The 7349-nt window shown below is 50.9% G+C and overlaps 1 pseudogene; it reads left to right on the top strand.

Moving 5' to 3' along the window:
• Positions 1-6864: 6864 nt before the first annotated feature.
• Positions 6865-6925, top strand: LOC114674266 (small nucleolar RNA U13; annotated as a pseudogene).
• The last annotated feature ends 424 nt before the right edge of the window (positions 6926-7349 follow it).

Raw genomic sequence — 7349 nt, 5'->3', positions numbered from 1 at the left:
GCGAGGTGGCGGGCGTCTGTAGTCCCAGCTACTCGGGAGGCTGAGGCAGGAGAATCGCGTGAACCCGGGAGGCGGAGCTTGCAATGAGCTGAGATCCGGCCACTGCACTTCAGCCTGGGCGACAGAGCGAGACTCCGTCTCAAAAAAAAAATAAAAAAATAAAAAAAAGAACAAGGAAGTGGGCAGCCTGGATTGACAACGGCCACTGTCCTTGCTCAACAGGGAGACCAGTGCAGAATGGACCTGACCCTGTAAATGACAGGTGACCACAGGTAACAATATAAGTCACCATTTTGTCTCCACATATTGTGAACCACCAGTGCTCCCTTAACCGTGGCAACAGGGTTGATGATGCTCTTAAGCCCTCCAATTAGAAAACCGGCTGCAGATGCCCTTCCCTAGGGCTCTGTTCCCCTAGAATCACTATCAGTCAGGAACTGATTATCAGTAGGCTGAATCACGGCCCCCAAATATATTCAGGACGGCGATGGTCTCTTTTTTTTTTTTTCTTTTTTTTTGAGATGAAGTCTCGCTCTGTCGCCCAGGCTGGAGTGCAGTGGCAGGATCTCAGCTCACTGCAAGCTCCGCCTCCTGAGTTTATGCCATTCTCCTGCCTCAGCCTCCCGAGTAACTGGGACTACAGGCGCCCGCCACCTCGCCCGGCTAGTTTTTTGTACTTTTTAGTAGAGACGGGGTTTCACCGTGTTAGCCAGGATGGTCTCGATCTCCTGACCTCGTGATCCACCCGTCTCGGCCTCCCAAAGTGCTGGGATTACAGGCTTGAGCCACCGCCCCCGGCCGCCGGTGATGGTCTCAATGTTTGTATCCCCTCTGAAATTCACATACCGAGGCCAGGAGCAGTGGCTCATGCCTGTAATCCCAGCACTTTGGGAGAGCAAGGCGGGAGGATTGCCCGAGCTCAGGAATTCAAGGTCAGCCTGGCTAACATAGTAAGATCCCCATCTCTACAAAAAATTGGCCAGGCATGGTGGGATGCACCTGAAGTCCCAGATACTTGGGAGGCTGTGGTGGGAAGATCACTTGAGCCTGGGCGGTCGAGGTCGCAGTGAGCTGTGACTCCAGCCTGGGCAACAGAGAGAGACCCTGTCTCAAGAACAAACCCCAAAATTCATATATGGAAATCCCAACCCCCAGGGTGATGGTATTAGGAGGTGCAACCTCTGGGAAATGATTGGGTCAAGAGGGCAAAGTCCACATGAATAGGATTAGTGCCCTTATAAAACACGCCACAGGGAGCGCCCTTGCCTCTTCCACCATGTGAGAACCCAGGGACAAGACCCCCTCTATGAGGAAGCGGGGCACTTATCAGACACCGAATCTGCCAGCACCTTGATCTTGAACGTCCCAGCCTTTACAACTGTTGAGTTTAAATACATTTCTGTTGAGTTTAAACCTCCCAGTTTATGGTATTTTGTTACAGCAGCCTGAACAGACTAAGACGGGAACCCAATCCCTGGAACCTATAAATGTTATGTTATACAAAAGAAGCGTCTTTGCAGATGTGAGAAAGTTAATGATTTTTTTTTTTTTTTTTTTTTTTTGGAGATGGAGTCTTGCTCTGTCACCCAGGATAGAATGCAGTGGCGCAATCTCAGCTCACAGCAACCTCCGCCTCCTAGGTTCCAGCAATTCTCCTGCCTCAGCCTCCTAAGTAGCTGGGATTACAGGCGCATGCCACCATGCCTGGCTAATTTTTGTATTTTTAGTAGAAACAGGGATTTGCTGTGTTGGCCAGGCTGGTCTCGAACTCCTGATCTCAGGTGATCTGCCCACCTTGGCCTACCAAAGTGCTGGGATTACAGGTGTGAGCCACTGCACCTGGCCAAGTTAATGATTTTGAGATGAGATTATCCTGAACTACCTGTTAAGCCATATATGCCATCACAAGTGTCCTTATAAATGAGAGGCAGAAGGAGGTTGCACACAGAAGAGGAGAAGGCAAAATCACTCCAGCGGCAGAGATTGGAGTGATGCAGCCACAAGCCAAGGAATGCTGGCAGCCTCCAGAAGCCAGGAGAGGCAATGAATGGCTCCCCCTTGCCTCCAGAAGGCAGGCAGTCCTGCCACTCCTTTGACTCCAACCCAATGAAACTGATTTTAGACTCTGGCCTCCAGAGCAGCAAGAGAATAAATGCCTGTGTTTGAAGCCATGAAGTTTGTGATAATTCGTTACAGCAGCAATGGGAAACTAATACAGGACTCCAGCAGAGAGGCTGAGCTGACCAGCCCTCCTGGAGCCTGCATACAGTTAACAAGTCACAGTGACAGGGAAGGTGGCCATGACCAGTGGCTGGATGAGTGGGACGGTGAGAGGGAGCTGTGAAGTCTATGGAAGGTTTCTGAGAAAATCAGAGTAGGCAAAGGGGGTAAAAGGGGCAGGGTGGTGGCCAGGTGTGGTGGCTCACACCTGCAATCCCAGCACTTTGGGAGACTGAGGTGGGAGGATCACTTGAGGCCAGGAGTTTGAGACCAGACTGACAACATAGTGAGACCCCATCTCCATAAAAAATTACAATTATAGGTTCTGTGTGTGCACCTATAGTCTCAGCTCCTTGGGAGGTTGAAGTAGGAGGAATTGCTTGAGCCTAGGAGTTCAAGGTTGCAGTGAGCCACGATCACACCACTGCACTCCAGCCTGGGCAACACGACTAGACCCTGTCTCAAAAAATAAAAATAAAAATAAAACACTAGGAGTTCAAGAAAAGGCAGGGTGGTTAAAGTATTAAAGGCAGTGGTCAGGGGAAGCCTGACTGGGAAGGCAATATTTGAGCAAACTTTGGAAGGAGGGTAGGGAGTGACCCACAGGGAGGGACAGCCAAGCAAAGGCCCTGTGGTGGGAACAGAATAATAAGCAGCGGCCGGGCTGGGTGAGCAAGGAGCCCATGGGAGGCCACAGAGTCAGAGCAGGGCGGGGCAGATCATGTGAGACCTGGTGGGCCCTGAGGGAGGACTTTGCCCTTTACTCGGGGCAGGATGGCACCCCAGGCGGATTCTGGGCAGAGGAGTGACACAGGTGTTCACAGGCTCCCTATGGCTGTGGAACAGATTGCAAGGGTGGGGTGGGGAGGAGCAGGGAGTCTGTGGATGGGAGTGATGGTCCAGATGGAGACAAGGGTGGACGGATCCAGGGTGGTGGCCATGGTTGGGGGAGAAGGAGCAGGTGCTACGCTGGTTTTGTGCAGCTGGAGCTGCCTGGGTTTGCTGAAAGGTTGGGTGTGGGCGTGAGAGATGGACTCGGCCTGGGCACCGCAGGATGGAGCTGCCTGGTACTGCCCAGGGCACAGGCCACAATGAGGCTGCCTGTGCCAGCCCTGTGGGGGCCGTGCTGCCTTCTGGTTCCAGATTGTGAGCCAGGATGCAGCATGGTGTCCTGGGTGTGGACCGGCTGAAGATGACTGTTTGCCACTGTCCCCAGGTGGATGGCAATTTCCCAGCCTCTCCCACAGGCCTTTGTATGGGGACCAAGCAGGGCCGGCGGCACCTGGGCTGGGTGGGGCTGTGGCCAGCTGGGTTACAGCAAGGCACAGAGGCAGGAATGGATGGGAATGAGTCCTGTGGCCCCTTGGGGGCAGGCAGGAAGCCCCCAGTGCCCTGACTCCTAGAAGGAGGAGGGAAGTGGGCAGAGGGAGGCTCGGAAAAGCCTGGCCTGGGGCAGGAAGGGGTTAAGGTGGTTCTGTGAGCCTAAAGTAGGCTTGGGCTCAGAGCACACTAAAATCTGCCTCCTCCTCTGTCTAACGCCTCGGCAAGGTCTTTCTAAGCCTCCCTTTGTTCCCCCTAAACAGGATCAAAATGCCCATTGTTGTTGAGACTAAATGAAGTCATTTATGAAAATGTTTAGCATCATCAATGCTTTACAACCTCATGTGGAATTGGGGCAGGCAACACCTGGGGGTTATGAGGGAAATGGTTTCACATCCTTGCTCTGTGCTTCTGGGCTTTCCTGAGCCTCATTTTCCCCAAAATTAAGCCCCGATTTTCCTTTTCCTTCCCCTAATCCTGCCCCATTCCCCTTCCCAGTAAATGGCAACATGGCTGGAAATCTTGGAGAACTCCCGAGTCTGGAAATGCTGGACTTCGCTGTTTCTCTCACACCCACCAGGAACATCCTTGGACCAGGCAAGTGGGGGTCCTGCACTGTGTGGTACTTTCCTCTAAGTCCCTCTCCAGTAGCTGGCGCCAGCCAAGCGACAGTGCTCTCAGGGCAGGGCACGCCCAGTTCAGACCAGGACCTGTGCAGGCCCGTCCCGTTTCTCCCCTTTAGGGTGCTCTGCAGAGATCTAGTGCCACCTCCACCACCGCCCCTGTGGGCATAGGCTGGAAGCTGCCAGGAACTCTAGGACTCTTGCTCTGTGGCTGGACCCCAGTTCCAGGACTGCTGCCTGGCAAGCACATGGCGCCCCCTGGTGGCCACCAGACTGGTGCCACCACGAAGATTCTGGACGTCCCTGGGCACAGGACACATTCAGGGCATTGGGTCATCAATGGTCCATGACCATCTCTTAGAGTGGAGCCAGGTAGATGGGTCCATGTATCAACTTTCTTTTTTCTTTTTTTGAGACAGAGTGTTACTCTGTCACTCAGGCTGGAGTGCAGTGATGCAATCTCGGCTCACTGCAACCTCTGCCTCCCAGGTTCAAGCGATTTTCCTGCCTCAGCCTCCCAAGTAGTTGGGATTACAGCTGCGTGCCACCACGCCCAGCTAATATTTGTATTTTTAGTAGAGATGGGTTTTTGCCGTATTGGCCAGGCTGATCCCGAACTCCTGGCTTCCAGCAATCCACCTGCCTCGACCTCCCAAAGTGCTGGGATTACAGGCATGAGCCACCATGCCCAGCTAAAATACAGATTATATACACATAGGATGTCTTCTGGTACTTCATATTTAAATAGCCTATTATCTCAGAATTGTACTTTCCCCAGTGTTTAGACTGAGGCTAGTTACTTCATAAACTTGGATTTACAATAAGGCAATGCCCCTATTTTATTTTATTTTATTTTATATTTTATTTTATTTTTTATTTTTTATTATTATTTCTTTTGAGACAGAGTCTCACTTTGTTGCCCAGGTTGGAGTGCAGTGGCATGATCTCCACCAACTGCAACCTCCGCCTCCCGGGCTCAAGCAGTCCTCCTGCCTCATTCTCCCCAGTAGCTGGGATCACAGACGGGTGCCACCGTGCGCAGCTAATTTTTGTATTTTTCTGTAAAGACAGGATTTTTGCCATGTTGCCCAGGCCAGTCTTGAACTCCTGAGCTCAAGCGATCTGCTTGCCTTGGCCTCCCAAAGTGCTGGGATTACAGGCGTGAGCCACCGTCCCTGGCAGGCAATGTCCTTTTAGAAAGGAGCTATTTTATTTCCTTGCTATCTGCGAAGATTCCTTCGTTTCTCCCGCAGAAACTGGTATTCATGGCCTGTAACTCCTGCTGCCGGGAAGAAAGACATCAGGCTCTTGAAGAACTGGCCAGTTTCTTCTCCATAATGGGCAAATTGTGCCTCCCCCCTCCCCTGGGCCAGATGCTGTCCAGTCAGTCACAGCTGGGCTCCAGGAGGGACAGACACGTGGTCACTGTATCTGCTTTGCTTATTCTCACAGGTTGAAGGGGTATTGAAGGCTAAGACAAGGTCCGTGTTGAAGGACTCTAGTGGCCAGGCACGATGGCTCACGCCTGTAATTCCAACACTTTGGGAGGCTGAGGCAGGAGGATCGCTTGAGCCTAAGAGTTCGAGATCAGCCTGGGTGACATACTGAGACCTCAGCTCTAAAAATAAAATTGTAAAAAGTTTTTAAAATCTTGGCTGAGTGCAGTGTCTCCCACCTGTAATCACAGCACTTTGGGAGGCCGAGGCAGGCGGATCACTTGAGGTTGGGAGTTTGAGGCCAGCCTGGGCAACATGGGGAAACGCCATCCCTACTGAAAATACAGAAAAATTAGCCAGGCGTGGTGGCGTGCACCTGTAGTCTCAGATACTCAGGAGGCTGAGGTGAAAGAATCACTTGAACCTGGGAGACTGAGGTTTAGGTGAACTGAGATCGCTCCGCCTGGGCGACAGAGTGAGACTCTGTCTAAAAAAAAAAAAAAAAAAAAAAAACTTTATGAATGCAGGGATGATGGCCTAAGGACAGACTTGGGTGGAAGGTGTGTGGTTCTACATTTCTATCAGGAAATTCCAAATATGGTCATTTAACATGACCAGAAATTTCTTGCTCACATTACTCTGGTTAAAACTTTTTGGGGCCACGTATGGTGGCTCACATCTGTAATCCCAGCAGTTTGGGAGGCCGAGGTGGGCAGACCACGAGGTCAAGAGTTCAAGACCAACCTGGCCAACATGGTGAAATCCCATCTCTACTAAGAATACAAAAATTAGCTGGGCGTGGTGGTACGTGCCTGTAATCCCAGCTACTCAGGAGGCTGAGTCAGGAGAATCACTTGAACCTGGGAGGCGGAGGTTGTAGTGAGCCGAGATCACGCCACTGCACTCCAGCCTGGGCGACAGAGCAAGACTCTGTCTCAGAAAACAAACAAACAAACAAACAAAAAACTTGCGTTACGCTGGGTGCAGTGGCTCATGCCTGTAATCCCAGTACTTTGGGAGGCAGAGGTTGGAGGATTGCTTGAGGCCAGAAGTTCGAGGCCAGCCTGGGCAACATAACAAGACCTCGCCTCTGCTTAAAACATCTTTTTAAAATTTTTAAAAGATGCTGAGGCAGGAGAATCGCTTGAACCCGGGAGGCGGAGGTTGCAGTGAGCCAAGATCGTGCCACTGCACCCTAGTCTGGGTGACAGAGTAAAATTCCATCTCAAAAAACAAAAAAAATTTTTTTAAGAGGCTTGCATTTGATCCTTTTGTAGTTCGTAAACTCGATGATTGGGTTTTCACACTCTTATGTGAGATGCGTGAAATGGTTTGGCTGTGTCCTCACCCAAATCTCATCTTGAATTGTAGCTCCCGTGATTCCCATGTGTTGTGGGAGGGATCCAGTGGGAGATGACGGAATCATCCAGATGGTTTCTCCCATACTGTTCTCATGGTATTGCATAAGTTTCACGAGATCTGATGGTTTTGTAAGAGTTTTTCCCCTTTCACTTGGTTCTTATTCTCTCTCTTCTCTGCTGCCATGTAAGACGTGCCCTTTGCCTTCCGCCATGATTGTGAGGCCTCCCCAACCACGTGGAACTGTGAGACCATTAAACCTCTTTTTCTTTATAAATTACCCAGTCTCAGGTATGTTTTTATCAGCAGCGTGAAAACGGAGTAATACAATGTGCCTCCCTTTTAAACCCTGTTATGACATTGGCACATTACTGTCTGACAAGAAGAATAA

The sequence above is a fragment of the Macaca mulatta genome, chromosome 19 (genome assembly GCF_049350105.2).
Source record: "Macaca mulatta isolate MMU2019108-1 chromosome 19, T2T-MMU8v2.0, whole genome shotgun sequence".
NCBI classification, from domain to species: Eukaryota; Metazoa; Chordata; class Mammalia; order Primates; family Cercopithecidae; genus Macaca; species Macaca mulatta.
Note: the sequence above shows the minus strand (reverse complement) of the source record. Positions and strands in the feature narration are given on the sequence as shown.